Here is a 13,491-nt window from a genome sequence, read left to right on the forward strand (position 1 = left end):
CAAGCATATGGCATTGTCCTTTTGCACTGTTTGGTTTGCTTTTGTATTGCATCATTCTAAAGATGCTTCATGTGCTTCCCTTTATTTTAGCACCCTGTCTCTGCAGAATGCCATTTGTCCCCTTCCATCCTCCCTTTTTTCTTTTTTTTTTTTCTCATGGTGTTTTACTCCCTTTCTGAAACTTTCACCTTGAGTCCCACTTACTTTTAATATCCTTCTCTCAAAACATGTGCTTTTAGTGATCCTGGGCTTGCTCTAGAAGATTTTATCCAAATCCCATGTCTTCAGTTCTCTTTTTGTTGATTTCGTTTTTCTTCTGTGGCTTCACTTCGGCCTCTATTTGCCACACCCTATTCTTTGTAAGAAGCTCACTTGCACTTGCAGTCCAAGTAATAATTCTTCCAAAATGTGGTGATTGTTTTATACATACAGTTAATGAGAAGTTGGAAGTTTTATTCTGTTTTCTAGCTATATTGAATATAAGTGATTTATGTGTATTTATTAGTTCTTGTTAATTAATACAGTTTTTGGAGAATCTGTAGAGATATTTATGTGTTCCCCATAACCTTTGGGCTATTTGAAAGTTAAATGCATTTTTTTAAAATATCATTTTAGTTACTGCTGTCAATGTATATCTTTTGTTAATAAAAATTGACCAAAACATATTTTATATAATGTATAATTCACTAAATTATAATAAATAACTTAATATCTTTTTAAAATTAATTTAAAAGCAACAAAATCATCACTGTAATTTGGGTTTAGAACATTTTCGTCACTATGGTTAGGTTCCATATAGCCATTTACTGTATCTGTACCTCCCAATCCAAGAAATCACTAATGTAACATCTGAATCCATAGACTTGCCTTTTCCAGACATTTCATATAAAGGAAATTGTACCTTATGTGGTCATTGTGACTGGCTTTTTAAGCATAGTATGTTTTGAAGGTAGCATTAATTAGTACTTCATTTCTTTTATTAGTAAATAATGTTCCACTGATAATATTCCACCTTTATTTAATCATTCTTTAGTTGATGAACATTTGAATTATTTCTACATTATGAGTATTATAAATAGATTTAATGATCCCATTATATTTAAAAAATAATTTAAGAAATCATATTCAAACAGATTTAACAAAACTACCATTCAATTCATTCAGAGATAGAATTAAGAGTACCCAGAGAGAAAAACCAGTTATCTACAAAGGTATTACAATTAGATTGTCAGCCAACTCCTCAACTTAAACAATGAAAGATAATGTCTGTCAACATAGATTCATTAATATATATGTGTATATATATTTTACCAAATATGTATATTTGGTAAAACTATGAAGGAAAGCAAATGAATGATAAACAGAAAATCCAGTTCAATGTTTTGTATTAGTCCATTCTAGCACTGCTATAAAGACATACCTGAGACTGGATAATTTATAAATAAAAGAGGTTTATTTATTGGCTCATAATTCTGTGGGCTTTAAAGGCTTGTGCTCCTGAGGAGGCCTCAGGAAACTTATAATTATGGTGTAAGGCAAAAAAGATGAGTTGTTCCTTACATTGCCAGAGCAGGAGAAAGAGAAATCATGGAGGCATTTTTCCCCCATGCTTTTCTCATGATGGTGAACGAGTTCTCACAAGAGTTGATGGTTTTACAACTGTGTGGCAGTTTTCCCTGCGTTCCTTTGCATTCCTCCTGCCTTGTGAAGAAGGTTCCTTGCTTTCCCTTTACCTTCCACCACAATTGTAAGTTTCCTCAGGTCCTCCCAGCCATGCAGAACTGTGAGTCAAATCTCTTTCTTTTTTGAAATACCCAGTCTCAGGTATGTTTTTATAGCAGTGTAAAACTGAACTAATACAGTAAGTTGGTACAAAGGTAGTGGGGCCCTGCTATAAAGATACCCAAAAATGTGGAAGTAACTTTTGAACTGGGTAACAGGCAGAAGTTGGAACAATTTGGAGGGCTCAGAAGGAGACACGAAGATGTGGGAAAATTTGGAACTTCCCGGAGACTTGTTGACCAAATGCTGATAGTATGGGAAATGAAGTTCAGGCTGAGGTGATCTCAAGTGGAGATGAAGAATTTTTTAGGAACTGGAATAAAGGTGATTCTTGCTCTTCTTTAGCAAAAAGACTGGCAGCATTTTCTCCCTGTCTTAGAGATCCATAGAACTTTGAACTTGAGAGAGATGATGTAGAGTAAGTGGTGGAAGAAATGTTTAAGCAGCAAAATGTTCAAGAGGTGACTTATGTGCTTTTAAAAGCATTAAGTTTTGTGCATTTACAAAGAGATAACTTGGAATTGGAACTTATGTTTAAAATGGAAGCAGAGTACAAAAGTTTGAAAAATTTGCAGCCCAACAATTCAATAGAACAGAAAATCCCATTTTCTGAGGAGAAATTCAAGCTGACTGCTGAAATTTACATAAGAAATGAGGAACCAAATGTTAATCACCAAGATAATGGGGAAAACGTCTCCAGGGAATGTAAGATGTCTTCATGGTAGCCCCTCCTATCACAGGCTTGGAGGCCTAAGAGGAAAAACTGATTTCATGAGCCAGGCCCAGCACCCTGCTGCTTAGTGCAGCCTAGGGCCTTGATGCCCTGTATGCCAGACATGGCTTTAAAAAGTCAATATAACGGTCAGGCCATTGCTTCAGAGGGAGCAAGACCCAACCTTTGGTGGCTTCCATGTGGTATTGGACCTTCAGAGAAGAAATTTAATTGACTCACAGGTTCACATGGCTGGGGTAGCCTCAGGAAACTTACAATCATGGCAGAAAGTGAAGGGGAAGCAAGGCATCTTCTTCACAGGTGGCAGGAAGGAGAAGGAACTCAGGAGGAACAACCACACACTTATACAACCATCAGATGTCATGAGAACTCACTGACAATTACAAGAACAGCATGGTGGAACCACCCACATAAGTCAATTACCTCTACCTAGTCCCTTTCTTGACATATAGGGAATATGTGCATTATAATTGAAGATGATATTTTGGGTTTGGCCACAGCCATACCATATCATTTTACCCCTGGTCCCTCCCAAATCTCATGTCCTTGCATTTCAAAATACAACCATGCCTTTCCAAGAGTCCCCCAAGTCCAAAATCTCATCTGAGACAAGGCAAGTCCCTTCCATCTATGAGCTTGTAAAATCACAAGCCAGTTAGGTACTGTATAGGTATAGTACAGGGGTACAGGCATTGGGTAAATACACCTGTTCATTTTTTTCCAAATGGGAGAAATTGGCCAAAATGGAGGGGCTACAGGCCTCAGACAAATCCAAAATCCAGTGGGTCGGTCAAATCTTAAAACTCTAAAATAATCTCCTTTGACTTCGTGTCTTACATCCAGGTCATCCTGATCCAAGAAGTGGGCCCCCACAGCCTTGGACAACTTTGCCTCTGTGGCTTTGTAAGGTACAGCCTGCCTCCCGGCTGCTTTCATGAGTTGGCATTGAGTGTCTGAGGTTTTTCCAGGCTAATGGTGCAAGCTATTGGTGGAACTATCATTCTGGGGTCTGGAGGACAGTGGTCCCCTTCTCACAGCTCCACTAGGCAGTGCCCTAGTGAGAACTCTGTGTGTGGGCTCTGACCTCAGTAATGATTGTCACCCCTCATCCTGGGAAGTCAATCATGTTAGGCAGATTATAGGCTGCCATATTGGGCAGCAGGGATTTCATGCCAGTGGGTCTTAGCTTATGGGGATTCATGGGAGTGGGCAAGGCTGCTTGCCTCGCTGGCTTCAGTCCCCTTTTCACGGAAGTGGAAAAATCTCCTGTGTACCTGGAGTTCCAAGAGCTGCTGGAGTATGTAAAAACTCCTGCAACTCAGTGCCTGCCCCAACAGCTGCTGAATGGAGCAGCTGCTGTGGGTTTGCCCAAGTATGCACTTGGGGCCCACGGCCCTGGTGGTGTAGGCTCACAAGAAAATCTCCTGATCCGCAGGTGGCAGAAATTCATGAGAAAAGTATAGTACCCAAAACAGGTATCACAATCCCTTACCACCCCTTTGGATGGGGAGGGAGGTCCCTTTGCCTCATGCAGTGCCTGGGTGAATGGTCACCCCACCCTGCTTTGTCTTGCTTTTCATGGGTCACACCAACCACCTAGTCAGTCCCAGTGAGAGAGTCTGGGTACCTCAGTTGGAAATGCAGAAATCACTTGATCACTTGCCTTTTGTGTTAATCTCTTTGGGAGCTGCAGACCAGAGATATTTCTACTCAGCCATCTTGGCCCCTCCTTGTTATTTGTTTCATGGTAGTTTTGTGGTCTTCTCGTTCTTTTTTTTTTTTTTTCTGTATTCCTTTTAGTAAAGGTAATTTTCTTTGGTGGTATGATTTAAGGTCTTTTTTTTTTATTTTTTGTGTATCTGTTGTATGGTTTTTTTTGGTTTTAAGTTACTATGAGGCTTGCAAATATTATCTTATAACAAATTATTTTACACTGATAGTAACTTAACACTTATTACATGAAGATAAAAATAACAAACATGCAAGAAAGAAAATAAGAATAAACCCTATGCCTTAACTTTGTGCTTCCACTTTTAACTTTTTGCTGCTTTTACTGTACCACCTATGGTCTTGAAAAAATTTTGTACTTTTTTTGATTGGTTCCTTATTTAATCTTCCTACTTAAAATAAGAATAGTTTACACACCACTGTACAGTGTTACAATGGTCTGTGTTTTTCTGAGTACTTACTATTAACATGAGTTTTATACCTTCAGGTGGTTACCTACGGCTTACTAATGCCATTTTGTTTTGATTGAAGTACTCCTTTACGATTTTTTGCAGAACAGGTCTAGTATTGATGATTCTTCAACTTTTGTTTTTGTCTGGGAAAGTCTTTATTTCTCCTTTCATGTTTGAAAAATATTTTTCTGGATATACTATTCCAGGGTAAAATATTTTATCCATGCCACTATCTCTTGGTCTGTAAGAGTTCTACCAAGAAGTCTGCTGTAGGACGTGCTGGAGTTCTAGTGCATGCTATTTGTTTCTTATCTCTGCTGCTTTTAGGATCCTTCCTTTATCCTTGATCTTTGGAAGTGTAATTTTTAAATGACTTTAGGTAGTCTTCAGGTTAAATCTGCCAGGTGTTCTATAGCCTTCCTCTTCTTCTTTTTTTCCTCTTCCATCATCCTGGTTTTATTCAGGAATAAGATAGGGGAAGGCTTGAGAGGTCTACGTGTCCAGGAATAGACTACATTGAATTTTGCTTCAACACCAAACTCCTCCTTAATGGTTTAAAAAAAGGGTCATGATCAAGCCAGTTCTGCAGTGCTTTCATGGGAGGATTTCCTTCAGGCAGGCAGGAGGACATCCTTCTCTCTGTTCAGGACCACAGTGGGAGTTCTAGGCACCCTGTTCACTGTTTTTCAGATAGCTGTGACGTGAGCAGGCGGCTGGGCTGGTGAAAAGGGGACCAGACTGAGTCACGCCACACCCTTCCTCCTAGTCCCCATGATTTCCTGGGGACCTGGCAGCTCTGCTCACTTCCGTTTGTGTCTTCTCTTTTGTTTCTTACGTTGCTGAGCTCTTTGGTTCTTCCTCATCCTTGAGTCCTTCACCTTGAAATGACCTCTGACTCCAGCTAGCCGATGCACTTTGCAGCACACACCTTTTTTAGCTGCAATGTAGGTGACACGGCATTTCTCCTTGCCAAGCCCAGCCTTCTTGTAGAGACTTTGTAGCTGTGCCACTTCCTTTTGTTCTGAGATTTCCACTGTGTTCACCACGGCTTCTGCCTTCTTCTTGGTCTGCTCCAGCTTCAGCATCCTTCTTTTCTTTCTAGCCTTAGCCTCCGCCACTTTCTTGATGGGAGGTGCATTGATTTCCCACCAGCATTTCAAGTAATGCTCCACCTCCTTCTTATCAACAGGAAATTGTCATAATTGTTGCTACTTTTCCTCTTGTGCAAACCACTCTGGAAGGTCTTCCTCATCCTTATTAAATGTGTGCCGTTTAAAGGCGTTATCTATGAGGTCTCTCTTGGCTTTTTTGAAGGAGGCAATAACAGCACCTAGAGCAAGGCCTTTGAGGTCCACTATCTGAGGTTTCAATGGGTCCTCAGTTGGCACTATCTCAAGCCCATCATCATCTGACTTAGGACCACGGCTTCGCTTCTTACCATGGAAGGGTCCCCAGCTCTCTTTATCCTCACTGCCACTACTGCTATCACAGTCTCATCTGCCATCCTTTCCTTCCCTTCAGGGCCAGTGGCAGTTTCTGTTCCCACAGGAGCCTCTGTTCCCTTAGGGGCTTCTTCCTGGCACAGGATGAAGGGAGACGTTCTCTCAGTCTTCAAACTGGAAGGCGGTGTCAGCGACTGTGGCGGCGGCTGCTGCTGCTACTGCTGTTCCTTCTGCCAGCTCTTGAACAACAGCTGGGCCTGACTGATCTCCAGGGCCTTGTCGGCATCATCCTCGATCCCAGTGAAGCTGCCCTTTGAGAACCACAGGTTGGCTTGTTCTTCCTGCAGTACTGCCTTTACCTCCAATGGTACCAGCAGTGGATTTTCCTCTTCCTCCTCTTTATTATCTTCCACTTCAGCAAATCACACAGCCTTTTGGTCCCTGAAACCCTGATGTCCCCTGACTCCTGCCAGCACCTCTGGATCCAGGTCACTATCCAGCGATGTGTCATCACCATCGTCCTCAACATCTGACACATAGATGTCATCCTTTGGCAGATGGGACAGAAATGTGTCTGCTGCACTCATATACCCTTGTGTTACTTTCTGTAATAACTGGTGACCTCGGATGGTGTGCTGGGAGAACATGCCAGTTTCCCCCTCATCTGCAATGGAAACCCCAGGCAGATCCATCTTCAGCTCCACATGCTCCCGCTGCTCTCTCTGCTCATGCAACAGTTTCTTCTTCTTTATCTTTAATTCTGCCACCTCCTGGGCCTTCATTTCTGCTATGGTTAGGTTCAGTTGTTCCTCCTTCTCCTCCTCCCCCTTAGAGGGCTGCTTTGTGGTCTCAGCTGTTGAGTCGTTCTCATCACCTTCACCTTCCTTTCCAGAGCTGAGTCTGATGTCCAGTGCCCTTGCTTGTTCATTCAGCTTCTTTGCCACATATTGCCAAAGTTTTGTTTTCCAGTTTAGTAGTGACCTGAGTTCCTTGCGCCCCAAAACTCTGATGTCCTGACAGCACATCCATATGTCCTCAGTGGTAGCTGGATGGTGTACCAACTCTTCATCATCTACCATGATTTCGCTGGCCTTGGAAAGGAACATGGTTGGCAGCTCAGAGGAAGTCAGTGACTGAGGTACAGTCATAGAGAGTGAGGTCGCCCTCAGCAAAGCCTTCAGCCTTTGGCTTCTTTCTTAGTCACCAATTTAGTAATGGTCTTAGCTGTCAACCTCCTTGAAGACAAATTTGGGGTCAAAGAATTACTGTAAACCTTGCCTTGGCCAGGAATCCTTTTCTATTTTAATTTGCATTTTCCTGAGAAATAATGATGTTGGAGCATGTTTTCGTATTGGTTTTGGTCATCAGAATGTTGTCTGTTTTAAGGAGATTTAAAATATTTTAGCAATGTTTTAAATAATCTATTGAAAAATGAATAGATTACAAATGTGGAAGTAACAGTATAGTTCTCTGCTGAATAGTACAGTTTAGGAGGCTCTCTAAAGTACCATTTCGTCTCCTGGCCTGTTATTGCAGCTTCCTCTTGATACCAGAGGCTGTCTAAGTAATAAACTTATCTATTAGGATTAGTTGCTCCTCAGCTAAATCAGGAGATAGGGATGTGTGCTTCACCAAAGCCTCTCTTAGCCCTTTCAGGAAAGCAGTGTGATTTTCATCTGATCTGGGGTCTATCATGACAATTTGGAGTCAATAGAGTCTTACTTCTGGTTCTTTATAAGCCCTCCAATATGAACAACTGAAAGTATTTCCTCCTCCATTCTCCCATTTTATCAATGCTGTCCCATTTAGGGTCCTCCAATGGTAATGCTGTTTTTCTTTGGATCAGGCTCATTCTCTTCCTTGGCACTATATGAGATACAAAGCTCTTCCATTTTCTTCTCTGATGCTTGCAGGGCTGCCTGCTTCTCAGCAGTAGTCAGAATTTGATTCAAAAGCAATGTAACATTCTTCCAGGAGAGTTCAAATACTTTGGTTAAATTCTGAAATGCCTCTGTATACCTGTCAGGGTCATCTTAAACTTACCAAGATCCCTTTCTTTAAAAAAAAGTTATTGATTTATTGTTTAATTGTACTTTAAGTCCTGGGGTACATGTGCAGAATGTGCAGGTTTGCTACATAGGTATACACGTGTCATGGTGATTTCCTGCATCCATCACCCCGTCATCTACATTAGGTATTTATCGTAATGCTGTCCCTCCCCTAGCCCCCAACACCCTGCTATCCCTCCCCTAGTCCCCTACCCACTGACAGGCTCCAGTGTTTGATGTTCCCTTTCCTGTGTCCATGTGTTCTCATTGTGCAACACCCACTTATAAGTGACAACATGTGGTGTTTGGTTTTCTGTTCTTGTGTCAGTTTGTTGAGAATGATGGTTTCCAGATTCATCCATGTCCCTGCAAAGGACGTGAACTCATCCTTTTTATGGCTGCATAGTATTCCATGGTGTATATGTGCCACATTTTCTTTATCCAGCCTATTATTAACAGGCTTTTGGGTTAGCTCCTAGTCTTTGCTATTGTGAACAGTGCCACAATAAACGTATGTGTGCATGTGTCTTTATAATAGAACGATTTATAATCCTTTGGGTATATACCCAGTAATGGGATTGCTGGGTCAAACGGTATTTCTAGTTCTAGATCCTTGAGAAATGGCCACACTGTCTTCCACAATGATTGAACTAATTTACACTCCCACCAACAGTGTAAAAGCATTCCTGTTTCTCCACAACCTCTCCAGCATCTGTTGTTTCCCGATTTTTTAATGATCGCCATTCTAACTGTCATGAGATGGTATGTCAATGTGGTTTTGATTTGCATTTCTCTAATGACCAAAGATGATGACCTTTTTTCCATATGTTTGTTGGCTGCATAAATGTCTTCTTTTGAGAAGTCTCTGTTCGTATCCTTCACACACTTTATGATGGGGATTTTTGTTTTTTTCTTGTAAATTTGTTTATGTTCTTCGTAGATTCTGGATAATAGCTCTTTGTCAGATGGGTAGATTGCAAAATTTTTTTACCATTCTGTTGGCTGCCAGTTCACTCTAATGATAGTTTCTTTTGCTGTACAGAAGCTCTTAAGTTTAATTAGACCCGATTTGTCTACTTTGGCTTTTGTTGACACTGCTTTTGGTGTTTTAGTCATGAAGTCCTTATCCATGCCTATGTCCTGAATGGTATTGCTTACGTTTTCTTCTCGTGTTTTTATGGTGTTAGGTTTTATGTTTAAATCTTTAATCCATCTGATGTTAATTTTTGTATAAGGTGTAAGGAAGGGATCCAGTTTCAGCTTTCTGCAGATGGCTGGACAGTTTTCCCAACACCATTTGTTAAATAGGGAATCCTTTCCCTGTTGCTTTTGTAAGGTTTGCCAAAGGTCATATGGTTGTAGATGTGTGGTGTTATTTCTGAGGCCTCTGTTCTGTTCCATTGGTCTACATCTCTGTTTTGGTACCAGTACCATGCTGTTTTGGTTACTGTAGCCTTGTAGTATAGTTCAAAGTCAGGTAGTACGATGTCTCCAGCTTTGGCTTTTTGTTGTTATTTGTTTCATTTTTGTTTTTGTTTTCGTTTCTGTTTTTGTTTAGGATTGTCTTGGCTATGTGGGCTCTTTTCTGGTCCACATGAAATTTAAGGCTTTTTTTCTGGGTTTTTTTTTTTTTTTTTTTTTTTTCAGTTCTGTGAAGAAAGTCAATGGTAGTTGGATGGGAATAGCATTGAATAAATGAATTACTTTGGGCAGTATAACCATTTTCACAATATTGATTCTTCCCAACCATGAGCACAGAATGTTTCTCCATCTGTTTCTGTCCTCTCTTATTTCCTTGAGCAGTGGTTTGTAGTTCTCCTTGAAGAGGTCCTTTACATCCCTTGTTAGTTGTGTTTCTAGGTATTTTATTCTCTTTGTAGCAATTGTGAATGGGAGATCACTCATGACGTGACTCTCTGTTAGTCTATTCCTGGTGTATAGGAATGCTGATGATTTTTGCACATTGATTTTGTATCCTGAGACTTTGCTGAAGTTGCTTATCAGCTTAAGGAGATTTTGGGCTTAGACAATGGGTTCTTCTAAATATACAATCATGTCATCTGCAAATAGAGACAATTTGACTTCCTCTTTTCTTAACTGAATACACTTTATTACTTTTTCTTGCCTGATTGCCCTGGCCAGTACTTCCAATTTGGTGTTGAATAGGTGTGGTGAGAGAAGTCCTTGTCTTGTGCCAGTTTTCAAAAGGAATGCTTCCAGATTTTGCCCATTCAGTATATTACCTGTGGGTTTGTTATAAATAGCTCTTTTTATTTTAAAATGCTTTCTACCAATAACTAGTTTATTGAGAGTTTTTTAGCATAAAGCACTGTTGAATTTTGTTGAAGGCCTTCCCTGCATCTATTGAGATAATCATGTGGTTTTGTCTTTGGTTCTGTTTATGTGATGGAGTACATTTCTAGATTTGTGTATGTTGACCCAGCCTTGCATCCCAGGGATGAAGCTGACTTGATCATGATGGATAAGGTTTTTGTGTGCTCTTGGATTCAGTTTGCCAGTATTTTATAGAGGATTTTCACATCAATATTCATCATGGATATTGGCCTGAAATTTTCTTTTTCAGTTGTGTCTCTGCTGGGCTTTGGTATGTTGGTCTCATAAAATGAGTTAGGGATGAATCCCTTTTTTTGTATTGTTTGGAATATTTCAGAAGGAATGGTACCAACTTCTGTTTGTACCTCTGGTAGAATTCATCTGTGAACCTATCTGGTCCTGGACTTTTTTGGTTGTTAGGATATTAATTGCTGCCTCAATTTCAGACCTTGTTATTGGTCTATTTAGGGATTCAGCTTCTTCCTTGTTTAGTCTTGGGAGGGTGAAAGTGCCCAGGAATTTATCCATTTCTTCTAGATTTACTGGTTTATTTGCATAGAGGCGTTTGTAGTATTCTATGATGTAGTTTGTATTTCTGTGGGATCAGTCGTGATATCCTCTATCATTTTTTTATTTCATCTATTTGATTTTTCTCTCTTTTCTTCTGTGTTAGTCTGGCTAGCAGTCTATTTTGTTGATCTTTTCAAAAAACCAGCTCCTGGATTCATTGATTTTTTTGAAGGTTTTTTGTGTGTGTGTGTGTGTGTGTGTGTCTATCTCCGTCAGTTCTCTTATGATCTTAGTTATTTCTTTTCTTCTGCTAGCTTTCGAATTTGTTTGATCTTTCTCCTCTAGTTCTTTTAATTGTGATGTTAGGGTGTTGATTTCAGATCTTTTCTCATTTGTTTTGTGGGCATTTAGTGCTATAAATTTCCTTCTAAACACTGCTTTAAATGTGTCCCAGAGATTCTGGTACATTGTCATTCTCATTGGTTTCAAAGGACATGTTTATTTCTGCCTTAATTTCATTATTTATCCATACAGGAGCAGGTTGTTCAATTTCCATGTAGTTGTGGGGTTTTGAGTGAGTTTCTTAATCCTGAGTTTTAATTTGATTGCACTATGGTCTGAGTTTGTTATGATTTTCGTTTTTTTGCATTTGCTGAGGAGTGATTTACCTCCAATTATGTTGTCAATTTTAGAATAAGTGGGACGTAGTGCTGAGAACAATGTATCATCCATGGATTTGGGGTGGAGAGTTCTGTAAATGTCTATTAGGTCCTCTTGGTCCAGATCTGAGATCAAGTCCTGGATATCCTTGTTAATTTTCTTTTTCGCTGATCTGTCTAATATTGACAGTGGGGTGTTAAAGTCTGCCATTATTATTGTGTGGGAGTCTAAGTCTCTTTGTAAGTCATTAAGAACTTGCTTTACGTATCTGGGTGCTCCTGTATTGGGTGCATATATATTTAGAATAGTTAGCTCTTCTTGTTGTATTGACTCCTTTACCATTATGTAATGCATTTCTTTGTCTGTTTTGGTCTTTGTTGGTTTAAAGTCTGTTTTATCAGAGACTAGGTTTGCAACCCCTGCTTTTTTTGCTCTCCATTTTCTTGGTAAATCTTTCTCCATCCCCTTATTTTGTGTCTATGTGTGACTTTGCATGTGAGATGGCTCTCCTGAATACAGAACACTGATGGGTCTTGATTCTTTATCCAATTTGCTGGTCTGTGTCTTTTGGTTGGGTCATTTAGCCCATTTACATTTAAGGTTAATATTGTTATGTGTGAATTTGATCCTACATATTGATGCTAGCTGGTTGTTTTGGCCATTAGTTGATGCAGTCAATGACCTTTACAATTTGGTATGTTTTTTCAGTGGCTGGTACTGGTTGTTCCTTTCCATGTTTCGTGCTTGTTTCAGGAGCTCTTGTATGGCAGGCCTGTTGGTTACAAAATCTCTCAGCAGTTTCTTGTCCTTAAAGGATTTTATTTCTCCATCACTTATGAAGCTTAGTTTGGCTAGATATGAAATTTTGGGTCGAAATTCTTTTCTTTAATCATGTTGAATATTGGCACTCACTCTCTTCTGGCTTGTAGGGTTTCTGCTGAGAGATCCACTGTGAGTCTAGTGGGCTTCCCTTTGTGGATAACCCGACCTTTCTGTCTGGCTGCCCTTAGCATTTTTTCCTTCATTTCAACTCTGGTGAATCTGATGATTATGTGCCTTGGGGTTCGCATTATTGAAGAATATCTTTATGGTGTTTCTGTATTTTCTGAATTTGAATGTTGGCCTGCCTTGCTAGGTTGAGGAAGTTCTCCTGGATAATATCAGAGTGTTTTCCAACTTGGTTTCGTTCTCCCCATCACTTTCAGGTATACCAGTCAAACGTAGATTTGTTTTTTACACATAATCTCATATTTCTTCGAGGCTTTGTTCATTTCTCGTCACACTTTGGGAAGAACTCCCGTGCACAGTTCCCAGCAAGAGTGATGCAGAAGGCAGGAGCTCTCCACATTTCCAACTGAGGTACCAGGTTCATCTCATTGGGACTGGATAGACAGTAGGTATAGCTCAAGGAGCGTGAGCTGAAGCAGGGTAGGGTGTTGTCTCACTTAAGAAGGGCAAGGAGCCAGGGAACTCCTTCTCCTAGCCAAGGGAAGCCATTAGGAACTTTTTCTGACACTCTGGCTCAGGTACTGCACTTTTCCCAGTGTCTTCACAACCTCCAGACCAGGACATTCCCTCCAGTGCCTACAACATCAGTGCCCCAGGTTTTCGGCACAAAACTGGATGGCCATTTTTTCTTTCTTTTCATATGCCAGTGGTGTCTGGAATGCCAATGAGACAGAACTGCTCATTCCCCTGAAAAAGAGGGCTGAAGCCAGGGAGCCAAGTAATCTGGCTTGGCAGTTCCTACCCCCACAAAGACCAGCAAGCTAAGATCCACTGGCTTGAAATTCTTGCAGCCA

At 40.4% G+C, this 13,491-nt stretch overlaps 1 pseudogene; it reads right to left on the reverse strand.

Annotated features, from left to right (window-relative positions):
• Positions 1–5,427: 5,427 nt before the first annotated feature.
• On the reverse strand, positions 5,428–7,356 carry LOC116531675 (annotated as a pseudogene).
• Positions 7,357–13,491: the final 6,135 nt, after the last annotated feature.

This window comes from Sapajus apella, unplaced genomic scaffold (assembly GCF_009761245.1).
Source record: "Sapajus apella isolate SASKATOON/1434 unplaced genomic scaffold, GSC_monkey_1.0 scaffold71, whole genome shotgun sequence".
NCBI classification, from domain to species: Eukaryota; Metazoa; Chordata; class Mammalia; order Primates; family Cebidae; genus Sapajus; species Sapajus apella.